The sequence below is a fragment of the Tachyglossus aculeatus genome, chromosome 23 (assembly GCF_015852505.1).
Source record: "Tachyglossus aculeatus isolate mTacAcu1 chromosome 23, mTacAcu1.pri, whole genome shotgun sequence".
NCBI classification, from domain to species: Eukaryota; Metazoa; Chordata; class Mammalia; order Monotremata; family Tachyglossidae; genus Tachyglossus; species Tachyglossus aculeatus.
Window position 1 is genome coordinate 24314658 of NC_052088.1, and position 22914 is coordinate 24337571.

The 22914-nt window shown below is 43.5% G+C and overlaps 1 protein-coding gene and 1 non-coding gene across 2 annotated transcripts in view; one reads left to right on the forward strand and one right to left on the reverse strand.

Moving 5' to 3' along the window:
• ADGRV1 (adhesion G protein-coupled receptor V1) overlaps nucleotides 1–22914 on the forward strand; it is a 470004-nt gene that overhangs the window by 204746 nt on the left and 242344 nt on the right. The gene's annotated exons all lie outside the window — the stretch shown is intronic.
• TRNAK-UUU lies at nucleotides 15667–15739 on the reverse strand. The gene has a single exon. It is a non-coding gene; the product is annotated as a tRNA-Lys (tRNA).

Below are 22914 nucleotides of genomic sequence, written 5' to 3' on the forward strand. Positions count from 1 at the left end.
GATGCTCGATCAAATCTGAGTTTGCTTAGGAGCTCTTTATCCAGAGATAATTTAGTCTATTTTTTGAAAAGATGTGATTCTGGTCTGGCATGCATGAAGCACATAATGGAATATATTGTTGGGATAAAGCATGGACTGGGGCAGCTGAGGCTGAGTTGATGGGTCTGGAGGTGAAGGACAAATGCAAGACAAAATGCAAGAAACTCTGGAGGGATCACCAGACCCTTCAACTTGGAGCCAAGCTCTTGGACCCACAAGCCTTATTGAAGGAGTAGGATTTTAGGAAGGCTTTGGTTGGGTGGGATGAGGTCTGGAAAGTTCAGGGAAAGGGGAGGAGTTCCAGTCTCAGAGGAGAGCTAGGTGCAGTTAGGTGATCTTGGGAGAAGCATAAAATGTGAGCTGGGGAGTAATAATGATAATGATAATAATAATTGTGGCATTTAAGTGCTTGCTATGTGCCAGGCATTTTACTAAACTCTAAGGTGAATACAAGCAAATGGGTTTGGACACAGTCCCTATCCCATTTGGGACTCTCAGACTATTTTACAGGTGAGGTCACAGTCCCAGAGATGTTGTGACTTGCCCAAGGTCACGCAGCAGATAAGTGGCAGGGTCTGGATTCGAACCCACGACCTTCTGGCTCCCAGTCTTGTGTTCTATCCACTACGCCCTGCTGCTTCTCATAGTGGATGCAATAGTGGATGTAGAGCCTATAATTAAAGTAGAGAGCCTTAAAGCCAGTGATAAGGAGTTTCTGTTGAGGTAGACTGAGATGGGCATCCATTGAAGGCTCTGGTGGTATGGAGGATGGACTGACAAGGGGAGACCAGAGAGGAGGCTGATAGAGTAGTCTAACCATGAAATGAGGACTATGTGAACTTAGGTAGTGGCCCTTCAGATGAAGAGAACGGGGTAGGTTTGGAAAATGTTTTGGGGGAGGAGTCATGAGGATTTAGTGTTGATCTGTTGCAAAAGCGGAATGAAAGAGAGGCGTTGAGGATGACACCAAGGCTGCAGGCTTCAGGAATGAAGATGTTACTGGCCGAAAAGGGAAAGTTGGGAGGAAGGTAGAGTTTAGAAAGGAAAATGGAAGGTTTAGTTTTGAGGCATGATGGGTTTTGAAGTGCTGGTGCACCATCTCAAGGGAGATGTCCTGGGGGCAAGAGGAGATTCCAGATTGAAGAATAATAATAATAATTTTGGTATTTGTTAAGTGCTTACTATGTGCCAAGCACTGTTCTAAGCGCTGGGGGAGATACAAGGTAATCAGGTTGTCCCACATAGGGCTCACAGTCTTAATCCCCATTTTACAGATGAGGTAACTGAGGCCCAGAGAAGTTAAGTGACTTGCCCAAAGTCACACAGCTGATAAGTGGCGGAGCCTGGATTAGAACCCATGACCTCTGACTCCCAAGGCCACGCTCTTTCCACTGAGCCACACTGCTTCTATAGTAGTGGGGGAGAAGTCAGGGCTATGAAAGGAAATTGGTAAACATTGTAAAAAGTTCATTCATTCATTCAGTTGTATTTATTGAGCGCTTACTGTGTGCAGAGCACTGTACTAAGTGCTTGGAAAATACAATTCAGCAATAGAGACAATCTCTGCCCAAAACGGTCTTACAGTCTGCTCAAAATGTTGATACGTCCTTTTCACAGATATAACTATGCAGAGAAGTATCAATTTCATTCGGAATGATAGATTTTTGCCACCAGTCCGTAAATTATCAGCAGTGCCTGCCAGATGGCAGTGCCACTTTGAACTTCCCTGATGTTCTTAGATTACTAAGGGATATCGTCCTAGACTGAGCTCCATCACAAACACATTCCCATGGAAACCAAACAGCAAAGGGAGCAGAGCTTATCACATTTCTTTTAGAACTATTCCCAGATTTCCTTTTTAGGTGGAGTATGATTCCTTTGAGACCTTCGTCAAAAGGATAGATGGTCATTAGTGGGACAGATCTAATCATTTTATTGCTGTGAAATACAGTCAGCCATAAATACTCTTCTGATTCAATAATTCAAGGGCCTTAAATATTTAGTAATACTGAACTGCAGCTGAATTTGGAAAGGAACGTTGTATAACTGGTGCTTATCAGAGGGTTCTATAATCACTCCTCCAACCAAAAAATACAACCTTGTGCTAGTCTCAACTATGTGGCTTGGGTGCCCTTGAATGGAAAAACTTTGAATCCTTGAATCCTTGTCAAACAACGCAATTTTAGGATGAAAGAATGCATTGATAAAGTAGCCCCAAAATTATTTCCATTCTGTGCTTTTGACTTTCTCTTTCATTTAAGATACTTAAATGAACTGCAGTGAACTCTTTTTATGATGAATCAGGTTTGGCGATATTAATTTCCAACAAATGCCTAATTGCAGTTCACAGTTTGTGTTACCCGAAACTTCTTCTCATGAAGTCAGGAATAAATGGAAGCTTAGGAGTCAAAAATAACATCCCAATTAATCCTTGAACTTTCCCAAAAGCTGGACGACAGACATCCCCCAAGTGAGTAACATTCTGAATAAAAATACAGTGACATTATCTTGTTGTTTTTACTAGGATGATTATTAGTAAGTCGAACACTGTGAAAATACTGGTTTGGCCCATGCCTTAAATGTTTCAAAAAAGAAACCATCCTCTACTTCAGAGCTAACCAGTAACTTCTTATCTCTTACCATTGGTATACATTGATGCGGAAAATGTAAATAAGAAAACTTATATCTCAAAAGAACTGTCTGTTACCCTGTAGTATAACTCCTGAGAGACCCAATTTTTTTTAGTGCTTAGTGGTATTTACTGAGCAATTCCTTGAGTAGAGTACCATACTAAGTACTTGGGAGAGTACAGTAGCATTGGTGTATCCGATCTCTGCCCACAAAGATTTTATAATTTAGTGGGGGAGACAACTATTACAATAACTTACAGATGCGGGGGAGTGGGGGGTTGGTTAACTGAGTGAAAGCTTGAATATAAATAATAATAATAGTATTTGTTATGTGCCAAACACTGTACTAAGGCCTGGGGTAGATAGAAGATAATCAGGTTGGACACAGCCCCTATCCCACATGAGACTCTCGATCTAAGTAGGAGGGAAAAACAGGTACTGAATCCCCATTTTACAGGTGAGGAACCTGAGGCACGGTGAAGTGATTTGCCCAAGGTCACGTAGCGGGCAAGTGGCAGAGCTAGAAATGGAAACCAGGGCCTCTGACTCCCGGGCCTGGGCTCTTTCCAATGGGACACGGTGCTGCTCTTGAGGGATAGGATATGTATAAAACTGCCATGGGTGGGTCAGAGGGAACCCCATTGAAGGGGTTGAAGTTGCTGAGAATCAAGGAATCAGAGTAATAAATACTGTAGCTAACTGATGATCCTTTTTTTCCATCATTTAATTCTTATTAAATTATTACATGCTTGCCGACTATTGTATGCATTGGACATTCAGCTGAGCTTTAGAAAAATTGAAAGACAGGACACATGGAGGAAAGGGTGTTTTAGATTTAATGATACTCCATCATTTAAGGGGATTCTCATTCCAAAGTTCTTAGAAACAGTTTGGAGGACAGACCAAGTTTTTTTGTCCCTCCCCATAACTCTGAACTCGGTGAATGTTTTCCCTATGTATGGCCTTTTTGTAAAGTCATTTTAAGCAACTCTTCCCCTGCCTCCCCCTCGTCCCCAACAACCCCCCTGCCCCCATCCAGCACTTGGGGACATTACTACATTGCCACTTATTTACACTGTAATGATCGCAGAGCTAGCTTTATTTGTTTATCTTGAATATGCTGTATCCTGTGCCTTAAGGATGTGTCATGGTTAGTTTTCACTCTGCAATCTAATTGCTCCTAATCTCAAAAACCACATCTGCTCTTAGTGGGTTAGATGTCTAATGTGGCCATTATGCCATTGGTAGCACTGTACCAAAAGCCGAATTGTACTTTCCAAGCGCTTAGCAGAGTGTTCTGCACACAGTAAGCACTCAGTAAATACGATTGAATGAATGAAAAGCCAAGTGCCAAATAATATTCAGAATTTTATCTTAGCTAGTTTATGGTTCATCTTAGCAGTAATGAAATTTGGAAACAAATCCGTGAGTTTTTCAAAGTTTCATTGTTTGTTGTTTTAATCCACAGGATTCCTAAATGAGAGAAAATGGCGTTCAGTTTACGGTTTCTTTTCTGGCCAGAAAAATATCCCCTACTACCTTATTTTAATTTTCAGTATTGAAAGCTCTATCAATTCCCAAAGGAGATTTGACTTAGAATTTGATTTTGGTCATGTGAAGCGAATAGATTTGGGCTAAAGGGGGAGTAGACTATCTTGATGTGTGGATGGTGCTACAGATGGATTCATTCATTCAATCGTATTGAGCGCTTGCTTTGTGCAGAGCACTGTACTAAGCGCTTGGGAAGTACAAGTTGGCAACATACAGAGACGGTCCCTACCCAGCAGCAGGCTCACAGTCTAGAAGGGGGAGACAGACAACAAAACATATTAACAAAGTAAAATAAATAGAATAAATATGTAAAAATAAAATAGAGTAATAAATACGTAAAAACATACATACATATATGCAGGTGCTGTGGGGAGGGGAAGGAGGTAAGGCGGGGGGGATGGGGATGGGGAGGAGGGGGAGAAGAAGGAGGGGGCTTAGTCTGGGAAGGCCTCCTGGAGGAGGTGAGCTCTCAGTAGGGCTTTGAAGGGAGGAAGAGAGCTAGCTTGGCGGATGTGCGGAAGGAGGGCATTCCAGGCCGGGGGTGGATGACGTGGGCCGGGGGTAGCAATTGGGATAGGGCTTGTCTCCAGTTAATCAATCAGTGATTTCTGTTGAGCCCTTACTGTGTGCAGAGCACTGTAATGAGCTCTGGGGAGAGTACAGTATGTGCAATAGAGTTGGTAGAAATGACCCCTGCCAGCAAGACGTTTACAGTCTAGTGGGGGAGAAGAAAGACTAGAGCAAAGGAAGTCTGGGATGCCAAGACTGGGTACTAGAGATAGGCCCCAAAGGGAAAAGCAAGCACGGCAAGGATATACCTTTACAGGCAAGTGCCATGGAATGGAATATTAGTCACACAGTGGACTTTTCAGCCACCTTTGCTCACAAGGAGAGGGCCTCTTAATGAGTAGTGTGGACTTTTAGTATATATGTATGATCAATCAAATTGGAGTGTTTACTGTACATTCCAGTTGGATTTGGTAGACATGTCCCTTGCCCACAACAAACTTATGGTCTAGGGGGATGGGTATGTTTAATATATATTAGCAGTCCTTTAACTTTTAATCCATCCTTACCCTCTAATCATTTTTTCCCATGTCCTTTTTTGTGGTATCTGTTAAGCATTTACTATGTGTCAAACACTGTTCTAAGCACTGAGGTAGATACAAGTTGATTAGGTAGGACACAGTTCCTGTCATGCACAGAGCTCACAATCTAACTAGGAGAAGGAACTGAGGCACAGAGAAGTTAAGTGACTTGCCCAAGGTCACACAGCAAGCATTTTGCTGGGATTAGAACCCAGAGCCTCTGACTCTCAGGCCCATATTCTCTTTCTATTAGGCCTAGTGGCTTTCCTTTCAAATGTATGCTAATAATGTATTTGTAATATTTCTGGGTGTAGGGAAAAAAGCACATATGGAAAGAGGAGAGTTGGTTTGTTGTGATGAGATTAGTGTTTCAGGAAGGGTCAGTTTCTGTTGGGTCCTGGAGGAGTTCTAGGAGGGTCAGACTGCATGAGTCAGGTCTGGAGTTTTAGGATTTAACTGGATTTCTACCTCTTAAATAATTTTTAAAAATAGGGGTTACCCTCCTACCCTATATAATGACTTTAAATATTCTCAACGTTTTCACTGCCGAAATAGATTCGATTCATCCGTAGGGAAGCAAATCTAGTCTGTTAATTGTTATGTCCAGTTTGAATGGTGAATTACCAATATTCCCATTGTCAGTTGAGGCAACATGTATTTTGAAATGTGAACTCTGGAATACTTGGGTATTTTAAAATGAATCACATTTTTTTTTTTCTGGAGGACTTCCCTTCATCTCACTCCCCTTCATAAAGTATCAGTGATTTCCTGGGATAACCTCCAGTTATCTTCGTATTGATTGTCATCATTCTTCCCACTCCTGTAAAGAGCCCGTATTACTAAGTTCTGGATTGGCACCAAGTCCAACACCCTAAAGTGAATAAGGCTGCTGAATACTGCCTTGTATGCCAACAGGCAGAGTATTGTCAACTGTTCAATTACTCATTGGCATTGTTTGAAACAATGAAATCTATCAGTCAATAGTATTTATTGAGTGCTTATTTTGTGTAGAGCACTGTACTAAGTACTTGGGAAAGAATAATACAATAGAGTTGGTAGACAAGATCCCTGCACTAGAGGAGCTTAGGATCTAGTGGGATAGACTGATGTTAAAATAAATTACAGCAGCATGTGTGTTGTGGGGTTGGGGTGAATACCTAAGTGCGTAGGCAACAGAGAAGGGAGGGAGAATAGGGTGAACAAATGAGATGATAATCAGGGAAGGCTTCCTGATGAAGATATGATTTTATTAGGGTTTTGAAGATGGAGAGAGTTGTGGCCTGTCAAATATGAAGTGGAAGGGAATTCCAGGCAGGAAGGAAAGCATGAGGAGAGGAGTAATATTAATCAGTCGTATTTACTGAGGACTTACTGTGTGCAGACCACTGTACTAAGCACTTGGGAGAGAACAGTATAACAGAGTTGTTAGAAACAGTCCCTGCCCAGAACAAGCTTACAGTGTAGAGGGGGAGAAACACTTGCCATGCAGATATGTAAGCAAATCCATGAGACAAAACCTCCCCAAACAGACCCTACATATAAAAAGCAACTTATAGAGAGAAAGTTTGCACATACCAATCAGCCACTGATCTTTAACTCTGGACTCCTCCATTGCTCTTGACCGCACTGCAGTCTCGGGCAGGTGACCAGGATGCAGAATACCTACCATCATTCATCTTTACTGAGTGCTTATTGTGTGCAGAGCACTGTACTAAGTGCTTGGGAGAGGACAATGTAGCAGAGTTGATAGGCACATTCCCTGCCCACAACAAACTTATAGTCTGGCGGGGGCACTTATACTGCAGGCACACATTGAGGATGGGAAGGGGGAGAAAGTGTGATCAGAGCAAAGAGGAATGGCCCACCAAGATTCACTCCAGGCAGAGAGGTTCTTCCTTGTAGTGTCAGGTTCCAGTCCCATCTTTGGACAACTAAGGGTCTAAACACCTCAATTTGTAGGTGGTTTTCAAAATGGTGGGGTGGGGGAGGTGGCGGGGTGGGGGGGATATGCATCAGATTTTGAGGAAATTCATCTTCTGAACAGTCAAAGAATTTTCAGATGAGGGAACCGAGACTCAGACAGATCAGAGAATAAAAGTTTTCAAAATTATCTTTTGGATAAACTCAGCAATAGCCTTGTGGGCATTGCTAGATTCACATTTTTATATGAATAATTCACTCTGGTTCAGTTCAAATTCAAGTTTTTACATGCTCTGGAAAATTCGCCCAATAAGAGCAGATATCCCCCAAAGTCAATCCGATTACAAAGTGAAGAGCAACTCCTCAAATGTATCATCGAGTTGTATGATGCTCACGATGTTGGAAAGAGTTCTGGTTTTACTAAACTCCTGAGGACATCAGAATTACATTTTTGAAGGCAAAGAAAAACACAAAAAACCAAAACCCTGATGCTTGAAAAAACCCAGAAAATACAATATGATCCAGGACAAACTCCATTCCGTTTAAAACACACATGTTACAGACTTTAGGACTATTATTAGATCACAAATAGCAACCAAAACGATTTCTCTCAAAGAAAAGCGCTTCTAAGAGAACAGACATTTCCGTTAGAATTGGCTGCCCTGCCGGCTGAGAAGGGAAGCTGACCTGGACCAGCTTTGTGAGAAACTGGAGAAAAGGAAGCAATTCAAGTTCAAAATCAGTGACTGCTGTTTGATTTATACTCCTCGGAGTTTACAAGGGGCTGCCAAGTTACGTCTGAAATGCACTTTGAAATCCTTGGAGGCTTCTATTCAAGCTTCATCCTGCGTCAGTAGTGGCCAGAGAGAGGAAGCAGCTTAAGAAAAAAAAATTGTTTACCATCTAGGTTGAAAAAAATGAAAAGTAAGCAGTTTGAAACAGCAGCGACTACTACTCTACATAGGAGGGGGAAAAGGCTCATTGTCCAGATTCCAGATCAGGGCGCTTTTCCCCTAATGATTCTTTAAACCTCTAATCTCGCAGGCTCACTCCTTGACCTTTTCCAGTGTTGCTTTTGAGAGCTGTAGCTTTAGAGAAAATCTGAACAAAAGCCACCGAGGGGACTCTCTTGAAATATCAGTGATAAGGCACGGTGATTTTTCATCTCTATGATCTTGGCTGTTGCGTAGCAGACTTTCTGCTTTTGTCCTAAGAACAGTTGCCCTGAAAATTCAGTTGCATCCAACCTACCCAAATGGGTGATCTCTAATTACTGCAACTGGAGGATCTTAGGAAAAAACTTTTCTGTGTGGAACATTTTCCTTCCCACGGTCGATCCACTTGGTAGGGAGGATGAGGTCCAAATTGCCGCACTAAAATTGCTACCTTGGGAAGCAATCTGTGGGTGTGAAATCTCCAAATAGGGCTACATCACCAAGACATGAGTATTGGTAAGGGGCTGGTTCTCCTTGTTTTGTGCCACGGCCCTGCCTTTGAACTTTCATGTAATTTGGATATTCCTTGATATGGAATCCAAGCATCTTTGGGAGTGGTAATAACAGTTGATTTTGACCTGCAATTTTTGACCATGGCTTTGGTCAAGTGGCTGCTTCTGTTTTGAGTAGTTCTAGTTGGACATTCAGGTCTCCAGCTCCAGTATTACTATTGCTTATGGAGTTAATTGTAGGATTAATGTTCATCGCTCCAGAGTCAGGGTCTGTCCCGTGATACGGTAATTTTTTTACCCTGGAGTGTTAAAGTTGTGCTTACAAATTCCGTGAGAGAACCCTCTGATTCACTTGAAAAGTTCATTATTTAGTGTAAAGCCAACACAATTTGACAAGGTTAGTCTTCCTATTTCCTCATCCAAATAGTGACAAAACAGTTTTCCTTTAGCTCCTTAACCTCAAAGATGAGGACAGCATTAGAGGTGGAGAGGGAGAAGCCTGAAAAAAAAAGCAGGAAAATGTGGTGAAGAGAAATGCCGCCGCCTTCCTGTTCAGTTAAGATTGAGAAACAAGGCAACCAAAATGTAAGCTTCTTTTGAGCAGGGATTGTGACTACCAACTCTTTTATATTGTACTCTTCCAAGCACCTAGTACAGTGCTCTGCACACAGCAGGCATTCAGTAAATGTGATTGTTTTGATAAGACCATTTTAGAATCCCTGATATTGAAGAATTATCACCCATGGGATTATTACATAATTGCTCTAGTCATTGGGGGCCTATCACCTGATGTGGATCGCTTGATCAATACTTTCGTTCAGAAAAGCAAGAAAAAGCAATGTCACTTTTTTCTTTTGGTTTATGGAAACAACATAAGCAGTGCTTTGGCTCTTAGTTTTAGTTGGGGGTTAACACATTTGGTTTTCTGGCTGAAAACAACAGTTGGATTTTAATTTTTGAAACCGCTGAAAATAGAAAATCAGGATTTGCAGAATGTATTGACATATATCGAAAATACATCTTGTTAAAATAATATCTGCACTTTTCAGAAATAGATCAGGTGCAAATCCAGTCTGTATATATTTTGGCACTTTAGGTAGCACAGTAGAAACAGGCCTGGGCATTGCACATTACAACATAGAGGCATTTATTTTAAACAGATAGTGTTTGGTAATGATGGTGGCTCCTGGCCTCGTTTTATTTTAGGGTTTTGGACATCTGCAGATGGGATGGATATGCAAAAAAGCTGATTAGATAAACGTTTGAGGCTGGCTCTAAAATTAGATTTTTTATATCAGTCCACTCAGTGATCAATGTGATTGAAGGACAGTGATAGCACACAAATGAAATCCAGAATTTCTCCAGAATTAGCTCCAAATTTATTAGAGCCTGGGGTAACTTGTGGTGGGCAGGTACTGTGCCTCTGTTATACTGCACTCTCCCAAGCACTCTGTATAGTGTTTTCCACAAAGTAAGTGCTCAATATGTACCATTGATTGATTTGGTAAGTAATATTTACACCTCATATCTGAGTCTTCTCCCTCTAATGCTAACCTTGTCACTGTACCTTGAACTTGTCTATCTTGCTACTGACCTCTCACCCATATCATGCCTATGGCCTGGAATGCCCTCCCTTTTCTTATCCAAGAGACAATTACTCTTCCTACCTTCAGCCTTATTGAAGGCACATTTCCTCCAAGAGCCCTTCCCTGACAGCCCTCATTTCCTCTTTTCTTACTCCCTTCTGCATTGCCCTGTCTTGCTCCATTTATTCATAGGCACGTCTGCCTCCCAGCCCCACAGCATTTATGTACGTAGCTGTAATTTATTTATATTAATGTCTGTTTCCCCCTCTAGATTGTAAGTTCATTGTGAGCAGGGAATTTGTGTTGTTGTTTTGTACTCTCCCAAGTGCTTAATACAGTGCTTTGCACACAGTAAGTGCTCAATAACTGTGATTGATTGTTTAATTGACTCTGCCACTTGTAAGCTGTGTTGACCGTGACCAACTCAGTATAACCTTTCTGTGCCACAGTTTCCTCATCTGAAAATTGGAGTGAATACCTATTCTCCCTTCTACTTAGAATGTGAGACTCATGTGGGACAGGGACTCTGTCCAACCTAATAATCTTGTATCCACCTCAGTGTTTAATTCAGAGCTTGGCACATAAATGTTTAACAAATACCATTATTTTCTTTTTTAATTTTTGAGCACCCACTGGACATAATGCAATGTCATAAGTGTTGTGGAAAGTGTAACAGGTGCATGAGACATGCTTCCTGCCTGCAGAGAGCTTATACTTCAATGCGGGAGATAGACACCATTTCCAGATATGGCGATCGCTTAAACTAAGTGTATAATCGATCATACTTACGTGTGTGTGTGTGTGTGTGTGTGTGTGTGTGTGTTATGGAAGGGTATAAATATGTAAGTACCAGAGATGGCTGATAGATTGATACATCTTGGGTTTAGGGAGTTAATTGGGGAAGACTTGTTGGAGGAGGTGGAATTTTAAAAGAACTTGAAGGCAGGGGAGAGCTCTGTTGGGTCAGATTATGTGGGTTACCAAGTTCCAAGTTGGGAGAACAGTATGAACAAGGGGATGGAGGTGGGTGAGCTGAGAGTGGGGTCTAGCTGGAAGGTTGGCTTGGGAGGAATGGAGAGAGAGTGAGCTGGAGAGTCATTGGGGAGGAGGAGTTTGTGGAGAGCCTTTAAAGCTGATTGTGGAAAATTTTTGTTTGATGTGGAGGGAACAAAGCTCTCCATCACCTCGCCCCCTCCTACCTCACCTCCCTTCTCTCCTTCTACAGCCCAGCCCGCACATTCTGCTCCTCTGTCGCTAACCACCTCACTGTGCCTCGTTCTCTCCTGTCCCACCGTCGACCCCGGCCCACGTCCTACCTCTGGCCTGGAATGCCCTCCCTCCACACATCTGCCAAACTAACTCTCTTCCTCCCTTCAAAGCCCTACTGAGAGCTCACCTCCTCCAGGAGGCTTTCCCAGACTGAGCCCCCCACTTTTTCCTCTCCTCCTCCTCCCCTCCCCATCGCCCCCCACCCTCCCTCTGCCCTACCCCCTTCCCCTGCCCACAGTACTTGTGTATATTTGTACATACTTATTACTCTATATTATTAATGATGTGTATATAGCTATAATTCTATTTATTCTGATGGTTTTGACACCTGTCTACTTGTTTTGTTTTGTTGTCTGTCTCCCCCCTCTAGACTGTGAGCCCATTGTTGAGTAGGGACCATCTTTATATGTTGCCGATTTGAACTTTCCAAGCGCTTAGTATAGTGCTCTGCACACAGTAAGTGCTCCATAAATGCGATTGAATGAATGAATGAATACCAGACTCAAATACCACTGACTTGCGCCCTTTATTCATCCCCCCTCCCAGCCCCACAGCACTTATGTACATATCTGTAATTTCATCTATTTAATAATAATGGTATTTGTTAAGCACTTACTATGTGCAAAGCACTGTTCTAAGCACTGGGGGGATAGAAGGTGATCAGGTTGTCCCACGTGGGGCTCACAATCTTAATCCCCATTTTACAGATGAGGGAACTGAGGCACAGAGAAGTGAAGTAACTTGCCCAAAGTCACACAGCTGACAATTGGCGGAGTTGGGATTCAAACCCATGACCTCTGACTCCCAAGCCCGGGCTCTTTCCACTGAGCCATGCTGCTTTTCTACATTAATGTCTGTCTCTCCACTCTAGGCTTTAAACTTGTTGTGGGCAGGGATTGTTTCTATTGTATTGTTATATTGTACTCTTCCAAGTGCTTAGTTTAGTACAGTGCTCTGCCCCCAGTCAGTGCCTAATATATATGATTAACTGACTGACAGAAATACTGTTGATTTCTGCATTCAGGGTGCTGTACTAAGCACTGAAAGTAATACAAAAATGGAAATTAGACACATTCCCCGCCTTCAAGGGGCTCACAATCTTAGAATATAAAGTGTTGCGAAGTACTGGTGACATAAGTAGGAGTGATGAAACGATGATATTAAAACAACATAAGAAACGAGGACAAATACACCAACTAAGGACAAAAACCAGTAGGGTGCTGGGGCTAGTGGAGCAGAATTTGGGTCTCTGAAGCTGAGCTGAACAGCTGCAGGTGTGGCCTCAGTGGCCACTCTAGCAGCAAATGCCACAGTCTTCCCAAGGTTTTGCCTATTCTGCTTGGGTGCTGCAAGGCACAGCGGGAAGGTAGCTTTGGCTTTTGGGACACAGAAGTTGATGGTGTCACTGTCAGAGAAAGGGAAGTTGGGAGGAAGCGAGGGTGTAGGAGGGAAGATGAGACCAATATCAGCAAAGGAGATGGAACAATCCCCCCACACTGTCTCCATGTTTAGAACCCTTCCTCTTTTCATTCCTTGAAGGAGAACCAGAAAGCAATATTGGCAAGAGCCCCAGCTGACAAAAAAATTTCCTCATACAGGGAGGACTAGCAGCCGGGCAGAGGGGGGTGAGGAGGTGGAGGGTGGTGAACTGCCGTGGGGAACGGGCGGTGAGCTGCATGCAGTGCCCCTCCCGTCCCCAGCCTGGACCCCATGGGTGGGGATGCTGCCAAGGTGCCATCCAAGGGCTGGTGCAGTAGTCCACTGCAGTCCTCCAACAGCAGTTAAGTAACCTACAAAGCATAGACTGAGCCCCCTCCTTCCTCTCCCCCTCATCCCCCTCTCCATGCCCTCCGCCTTACCTCCTTCCCCTCCCCACAGCACCTGTATATATGTACATATGTTTGTACGTATTCATTACTCTATTTTATTTGTACATATTTATTCTATTTATTTTATTTTGTTAATATGTTTTGGTTTGTTCTCTATCTCCCCCTTCTAGACTGTGAGCCCACCTTTGGGTAGGGACCGTCTCTATATTTTGCCAACTTGTACTTCCCAAGTGCTTACTACAGTGTTCTGCACATAATAAGCGCTCAATAAATACGATTGAATGAATGAATGTGTGTGCTGTTTCTTGAGGGCCAATAGGGGAATAGCTCGTCTCTCTCCTGAAAAGTCATCAATGGCTCCCCATTGTTCCTGTAATACTGATAATAATGATGGTATTTGTTAAGCACTTATTATGTGCCAGGCACTGTTCTAAGTGCTGGGGAAGATACAAGGTAATTGAGTTTGACATAGTCCCTGTCCCACATAGGGCTCACAGTCTTAATCCCCGTTTTCCAGGAAACCGAGGCACAGAGAAGTTGTGACTTGTCCAAGGTCACAGAGCAGATGTATGGCAGAGTCGGGATTAGAACCCATGACCTTCTGACTTCCAGGTCGTTGCTCTATCCACTATGCCGTGCTGCTTCCCATAATAATAACGGTATTTGCTAAGCACTTACTATGTGCCAGGCACTGTTCTAAGCACTGGGGTGGGTACAAGTAAATCGGATTGGACACAGTCCGCGTCCCACGTGGGGTGCTCAGTCTCAATCCTCATTTTACAGATGAGGAAACCGAGGCTCAGAGAAGTGAAGTGACTTGCCCCAGGTCCCACAGCAGAGAAGTGGCGGAGCTGGGATTAGAACTCAGGACCTTCTGACTCTCAGCCCTGTGCTCTATTCATTACGCCACGCTGCTTCTGCTGTGTAAAACAGCTCTTCATCATTGGTTTTAGGGCTCACTAGCAGCTGGCTGCCTCTTCTCTACTTTCTTTCCAGCTACTTCCACTTTTCTTCTTCCCAAACTAATCTCCAGCAGTCTTTCTGTCCCTCCTCTACCCCCCACTCTCTCTCTGTGTTACTGTCTCTATCTCTGCCTCTCAACTTCCCCATCTCTAATCCAGTGCTTACTCTTTTCTCCTTACCTTTCATCTGTTTTACTAAAGAATGGCCTGTCTTTTCTTCAAAGCCCTTCTAAAACATCACCTCCTCCACGAGACATTTCTTAATCAATCTATATGCCTTCCTGGTCATCAGTCAATCATATTTGAGCACTTACTGCTTGCAGAGCGCTGTACTAAGTGCTCGGGGGAGTGCAATAGAACAGAATTATTAGACATGTTCTCTGCCTACGAGTGGTCATATATCCTCTTTACCACTCAGCACTTCCATGCACTTTTCTTGCTTATTTTTTATTAATTCATTCATCCACATGGACTATATTCCTTTCTAAGTGCGTATCTTATTCATTCATTCATTTGTATTTATTGAGCACTTACTATGTGCAGAGCACTGTACTAAGTGCTTGGGAAGTACAAATCGTCAACATATAGAGACAGTCCCTACCTAATGATGGGCTCACAGTCTAGAAAGGGGAGACAGACAACAGAGGATTGTTTTTGTTATTCACATTTAAAAGGGGGAGGCCCAGAGAAGTGAAATGACTTGCCCAGCGTCACACAGCTGACTAGTGGCAGAGCCGGGATTAGAACCCATGACCTCTGACTCCCAAGCCCGGGCTCTTTCCACCAAGCCATGCTAAAGAAGGTTTTTCCTTATAAGAACCAGAACACTGATGAAAGGGGTGAGGATTTTGGTAGCATTGCCATTCCAAAAAAACCAAGGCAGTTCTCTCGCGTTGGAAAATGTACGCTGCTGCTCATATCTCAAGCGTTTAATCCAAAATTCAAGTCCCACACCTAGGATGGGCTGGGATTTACTCACTAGATTGTAAGATTCTTGAGGTTAGGGATTGGACTTTAAATTATTTCTGTTTGTTCCAAGAGCTGCAGACAGGGCTCTGCACACAGTGGGGGTGGTTTAATGGACATTTCATTTTGAGAGGTATCAATATTAGTCACAGTAACAGCCCAGATCAATCAAGGAATCACGTGTGGATTTTGAGCCAGCTCTTTGAAAAGGGACAGAAGCTTCTTAGGACATTGATTTCTAAACAAGCCCTTGATTCATTCATTCATTCATTCATTCAGTTGTATTTATTGAGCGCTTACTGTGTGCAGAGCACTGTACTAAGCGCTTGGGAAGTACAAGTTGGCAACATATAGAGACAGTCTAGAAGAAATAAAATCTCGCCCAAACAGGGACTTGAAGCCTGGACCCTCAGATTAAAAGCCTGGTGCTCTACCAACTGAGCTAACTGGGCCCTGATCCTTGAATGACAGCTGGTGTCTCAACTGAGTTAGTCGAAAGTCCTGCATACCCAATGTGGACTATCAGTATCTCTTTGAGAAACCCAACAAATACGTTTGTCGTTTGTACCCAAGTTGCAGCATTGTCTGAGGGATATTTTTTAGTCAGCTGTATTTATTGAATACTTCGTGCGTACAGAGCATTGAACTGAACACTTTGGGGGTGTACAATGTAGCTGGCACATTCGCTACCCACTATGACCTTGTAGACTAGAGGGGGAGACATACATTAATATAAATAAAATTACAGATATGTACCTAAGTGCTTTGGGATTGGGAGGGGGGCTGAATAAAGGAAGAGAGTCAAGGCAATGCAGAAGAGAGTGGGAGGGCCTTAGTCAGGGGAGGCCTCTTGGAGGAGACTGTGATCCCCCCGTGGGACAACTTGATCACCTTGCTAACCTCCCCAGCGCTTAGTACAGTGTTTTGCACATGGTAAGTGCTTAATAAATGCTATTATTATTATTATTATTATAAGCTTATACCTACCCCGGTGCTTAGAACTGTGCTTGTCCCATAATAAGCACTCATCAAATACTACAGTTATTATTATTAGGAGCCCCATGCGGGCGCAAGGTGATATGATATGAGAAGCAGCATGGCTCAGTGGAAAGAGCCCAGGCTTTGGAGTCAGAGGTGATGGGTTCAAATGCCGCCTCTGCCACTTGTCAGCTGGGTGGCTCTTAACTTCTCTGGGCCTCAGTTACCTCATCTGTAAAATGGGGATGAGGACTGTGAGCCCCCCGTGGGACAACCTGATCACCTTGTTAACCCCCCAGCGTGTAGAACAGTGCTTTGCACATAGTAAGCGCTTAATAAATGCTATTATTATTATTATTATTTAGATGACTGAAACCATCTTGTGGGACTAAAATTGCTATGTGCTACTTTCAGCATTGATCCCAGGAATGAGACGAGACCCTGATGGTTGGGTTTCACTCTACTCCCTGGCCAGTAGGCCTGAGGTAGAGCACAAGGTGTATTTTATCATTGAATGTGATGCCATTTCACATTCTGTACTTGCGTAGCATTTTGGCACCCAGGTTTACCCCCATCATCAACTGTGAGAATCAGTGTGATTGTAACAGAGGCTCATCGTAGATACTGTCCTAAAGGTGATCACTGCTGAGAAATTACAGTGTTGGATTTTTACCTTGGCAAACTTAGCCAAGAAGAGGCAAAACAACCCAAGGTACTTACCAGCCCCCTTAACAGTAATAACACCTATTTTCATATGGTTTAATTAGCACAGGCACCAATATTTTATAAGAAAATAAATTAAATGGCTGGGTTGCAGTTCCTGGAAGATTTTGCACTTGCTCATTATTTTGGACTTATTCAAATAAGAAAAATAGCAAAGAATGAGACACCTTCCAGTAAGCTGTATGGGCGGAAATGATGACCATGTTAAATCAACGTTTTCATTGTAAACATCCGATTATGACATTATTAATGATTTTGGTAAGCACTCATTAAAGGTGGCATCATTTAATGGGCTTTTGTGACTTTTTTTTAAACCTTTGTTAAAATACATCAGCTTTATTTATTTTTTTATTTTTGCAATCCTGTACTTTTCCGTGCAGGCCCTTCTTAATTCTTTGCCCTCTCTCCTAGCAATTAGGAAACTTTTCATGTGCAGTGGACTTTGAATGTCAGGGTTTGCAGGTGATAGAAGTGGAGTAACTCATTCAGGAGGTAGACCGAAAATTGGAAACTTTGCACAGGACACACACTCCAGAGGACAGCGGTGAATGCAAGTGTCAGCCATTTGGAAGACTTGTGAGAAAGAAAGAAAAACAACTTAGGAAAAGAATGGGACTCTTTCTTGGTCTTGTAATGTCAGTATCAAAGGCTTGAAACAGGAAAATATATTCTAGAATCTTGAGGAAAGTTCTGATTTGGTTTCATGAGCCAAGGAGATGGACATCTTCCCCCTGATGTGTGGTTGCACAAATAAATAATCATGATGATAATAACTGTGGCATGGGTGGTATAGTGGATGGAGCATGAGTCTGAGAGTCAGAAGGACTTGGGTTCTAATCCTGCTCTGCCACATGTCCGCTGTGTGACCTTGGGCAATTCAATTCACTTCTCTGTGTCTGTTACCTCATCTGTAAAATGGGGATTAAGACTGTGAGCCCCATGTGGGACAGGGAATGTATCCAACCTAACTCTTATCTACCCCAGTGCTTAGAACACTGCTGTGGCACATAGTAAGTGCTTAAGAAGTACCATAATTATTATTAAATTCAATCGTATATATTGAGTGCTTACTGTGTGCAGAGGGAGCGCTGTACTAAGCGCTTATTGTCACTATGTGAGAAGCACTGTACCAAGTACTGGGGTAGATACAGGAAGATCAGGTCCACATAGGGCTCAAAGTGTAGGAGGGAGAACAAGTATGAATCCTCACTTTGCAGGTGAGGAAACTAAGGCACAGAGAAGTTGAGACTTGGCCAAGGTCACACACAGCAGGTGAGTGGCAGAGCTAAAATTAGAACCCAGGTTCTCTGACTCCTAGGTACATTCTCTTCTTTCTGCTACTCCATGCTGCCTCTCGGTGTCTTGGTTTGCTGGGTGTCTTTCATATTAGCATGACGATCTGATTACTTTTTTCAGCAAAGGGGCTCTCTCTTTCCCAGGGGTAAGTTTTTCAAGACTTTGTTCATTTTGCCTCCTTAGGTGCATACTCTAAGCCGTGGCCAGTTGGCTTTTATCTTTTATCTTTCTCTTCCTTTTTCATTTAATTCTGTAGACAGAAACTGTGTGGGATGAGATGGCTCCAAAATTGGCCAGAGGGAACTCTGAATTTATGACTTACCTGCTCAGACAAGAAGGCTTCTCTCCCTGTTAGGTTGGTAACATCTTGAAAGGCAGCATTCATTGCTGCTTGTTTTTGTTTTTCTAAAAGAGGAACTAGAGGGGAGGATTAAGCTCTTGGCAAATGATAGTCCATAAACTACAAGATGGTGCCAGACCATTGGTTGGATTAACAACAGTGCTGGGCATGCTGCATAATATGTAACATATAGTCTCCTGGTGAAGAGCAGGGTTTCAAGAAAGTAAGCTGAAACCTGCAGGGACTTAGTTCCATGAGATTTCAGCTAGCCCTGGGCAGGGATGGGTGTACTGAGCACAGCCATATGGTGCCATTTGGGGCTTGGGCCAGGCACAGATTTGGAGCAGGGCTTGTGGTGGTGATAGTCAGGGCTCCTTCTGGACATGGTTTGAAGCACCTTTTAGTGGCCCAGAGTTTCCTCGGACCTTCACAGGGTTGGAGCTCTGAGTAGCCTCTAGGAGCCTGCTCCTAATAATAATAATAATAGTGATTGTAGTATTGTGGACAGGTAACGGGTCTACCAACTCTGTTATATTGGGCTCTCCCAAGCGCTTAATACAGTGCTCTGCACACAATAAGCACCCAAATACATTGATTGATGTCAGTTCTTTCTATGTGCTAAACAGTGAAGTAGCTACAATATAAGGGGATTGTACATAGTTCCTGCCTCACATAGGGCGTTTAGTGTGAGGGAGAGCCAAAACAGGTATCTTATCCCCATTTTTAAAGATGAGGAAATTGAGGTGGAGAGAATCAGTTAGTCAATCAGTGGTATTTATTGAGTGCTTACTCTGTGCAGGGCACTCTACTAATCACTTGGGCGAGTACAATACAACGGAGTTGGTAGACGCATTCCCTGCCCACAGAGAACTTACAGTCTAGAAAAGTTAAGTGGCTTGCCCAAGGTCACACAGTAGACAAGTAGAAGAACTGGGAATCTGGGTCTTCTTACTCTCAGGCCCATGCTGTTTCTCCACCTGTTCTTTTTGCAGGTCTTTTTGGAAAAAAGATGAACCAGGTAGAACCCTTGAAATAGGGGTGAGCCTCACTAGGCTCGCTATCTTCCATGCTCCCAGGGCGCTTTCTGTACGGGCAGTTCCCTGAGGCTGACCCTTGACCAGGTGGTTGTGTTTGTTAGAAACTCACTGGGTGTTTAGAGCATGTTCACTTGCTGAGATCCTGGCCTTGAGGTAGGTGTGGGTTGGACTCATTCATAATTCCAGGAGAATCAGGTTGATAATTTGTACGTGAATCCATAATAAATAGCATCAATTTAAGAACCGATGTTGTCTAAACCACTAGAAAAATGGTGTGGTAAAAATTTTGCCACTTGCAGATTTACGAATTGCTTCCTTTTTACCTGGCTACATCAGTGGAACTCCTTTTTGCAGCCTAGAGTGCAGTGCCCCACTTTATCAAGATTTAAACCTGCATGGATACTACACCGCTAGTCCTCCTCCACAGTAGTCGTCGTCCCTCACAAATGGAGTGACCATTTGTGCAGAGTCCCACTACAGTCTTGCTTTCAGCTGGTCTGCCCCAGAGCCAGTGTGGAGAGTGGGTTTGGTAGCGGGTGGGAGTTGGCAAAGTGAAGACTCTGATTCTTGATTGTTGTTAATATTTCCCCTTACTCCCTACATGGTGGCAGTTCCCCTTCATGGCATTCATTTTCCAAAACATTAGTTCCTGCACAATAGTAATTCCTCTGCCCACTGGATCTTGGATCCCCAGACATTAGTGCAAAACAGGATTGTTTATGCATTCAGTTAGTTCCACACAATTTGTCATTGGACAGCCTCTTGTTGGTGAGGGAAATTTCTCCATTTGTCCAATTACCAGGCAGTAGTGATTTGTTTTTCTAGAAAGGTAATCCCCATGATCAATAAAGTATTACTAGCTTACAAATTAAAATTTTCTTTAACTAAACAGTAAGTAGTCTCTGAGACATTTGGAAAAATAATACTTCTTATGGTCTTTAAAAGTGGAAGGGCAGAGTTGTGGTAGTTTTCCTCCAATAAAGCAGGAAACAATCTAGGTATCATTTTGAAAATGTAGGACCAAAGCTTTAATCACAGTGTAATTCAGTATAAGGCAGTATTTATCATGGTCATTTATAACATCAAAATCTGTGTGAATATTCCTGATGATCCTTTAGCTTTCTGCTTCCTCTCACCCAGCACACCTCCGGCTCCACCCCACCTCACCCACTCATCAATTTGAACAACCCCTGGGTCTCATTATCACTTGTAAATATGTTGCCAACTTGTACTTCCCAAGCGCTTAGTACAGTCCTCTGCACATAGTAAGCGCTCAATAAATACGATTGATTGATTGATAGTAAGTGCTCAGTAAATATGATTGAATGAATGAATGTAAATCTGTAACCTCAATAACTCTGAAACCCTGCCCTAGGATCTCAACCCCCTTACTGCTTCCTCCCCCTCTGCCGCCCCAAAAACAGTTTTCTCCTCACAAAAAGACCTCCAGTCTCTTGACCCCCTACCTCCACTTATCCCAGGTCATCAGTACAAGCGCTTAGAACAGTGCTTGGCACATAGCGCTTAACAAATACCATCATTATTATTATTATTATCATGCCCCATTCAGACTCCTTACCCAACCTCCCATATCTTGATGCACAGATCTACACCCCGAATAGTACCAAACTCATCTCCTTCACCCCCAACAATTTCCCTCCACCAATATCTCACCACTAGCCCTCAGTCTTGGATCACCTCTAAAGTACCCTTCCTCGGCTCTTGTGGTTGTGCTGTGGAGTACTGTAGATGGAAATCCAGACACCAGGCCAATTTTGGCTCCTTCAAAATAATAGTTACCTGTTATAGTTCTGCCGTTTCTTTTGCAGAGTACTATTACTCTTTCATCGTCCATAGTATTTGCAGAGGGCTCACTGTTCTCCCCACTTATCACCTCCCATGCCCCTTGCCCCTGCCAATTATTCCAGTCTTTAAACTTCCGACTGAAACCCCCAGTGCTCTCACTTCCCTTCTCTACTCACCTCTGATGACCCAACCAACCATAGCAAAATTCTCAGTTGTGAGCTCTCACAGTCCCCTTCTGATGTTCACAAATTCCTTCCACCATAACATCAATGCTCTCTTCCTTCACAGCTGTCACTTGAGAGGAGCTCTCCCGCCCGCTTTCAAAATTTACCTCCTTCACCTGTGACCCCATCCATTCCCATCTACTAAAAATGCCGGCCTCCACTCTTCCTCCCTCCTTGTAGCCACCTTCAACCACATCATCATCATCATCAATCGTATTTATTGAGCACTTACTATGTGCAGAGCACTGTACTAAGTGCTTGGGAAGTACAAATTGGCAACATATAGAGACAGTCCCTACCCAACAGTGGGCTCACAGTCTAAAAGGGGAAGACAGAGAACAAAACCAAACATACTAACAAAATAAAATTAATAGAATAGATATGTACAAGTAAAATTAATAAATAAATAAATAGAGTAATAAATATGTACAAACATCTATACATATATACAGGTGCTGTGGGGAAGGGAAGGAGGTAAGAAGGGGGGGATGGAGAGGGGGACGAGGGGGAGAGGAAGGAAGGGGCTCAGTCTGGGAAGGCCTCCTGGAGGAGGTGAGGTCTCAATAGGGCCTTGAAGGGAGGAAGAGAGCTAGCTTGGCGGATGGGCAGAGGGAGGGCATTCCAGGCCCAGGGGATGACGTGGGCCGGGGGTCAATGGCGGGACAGGCGAGAACGAGGTACGGTGAGGAGATTAGCGGCGGAGGAGCGGAGGGTGCGGGCTGGGCTGTAGAAGGAGAGAAGGGAGGTGAGGTAGGAGGGGGCGAGGTGATGGACAGCCTTGAAGCCCAGGGTGAGGAGTTTCTGCCTGATACGCAGATTGATTGGTAGCCACTGGAGATTTCTGAGGAGGGGAGTAACAAGCCCAGAGCATTTCTGGACAAAGATAATCCGGGCAGCAGCATGAAGTATGGATTGAAGTGGAGAGAGACATGAGGATGGGAGATCAGAGAGAAGGCTGATGCAGTAGTCCAGACAGGATAGGATGAGAGCTTGAATGAGCAGGGTAGCGGTATGGATGGAGAGGAAAGGGCAGATCTTGGCAATGTTGTGGAGCTGAGACCGGCAGGTTTGGTGATGGCTTGGATGTGAGGGGTGAATGAGAGAGCGGAGTCGAGGATGACACCAAGGTTGCGGACTTGTGAGACAGGAAGGATGGTAGTGCCGTCAACAGAGATGGGAAAGTCAGGGAGAGGGCAAGGTTTGGGAGGGAAAACAAGGAGTTC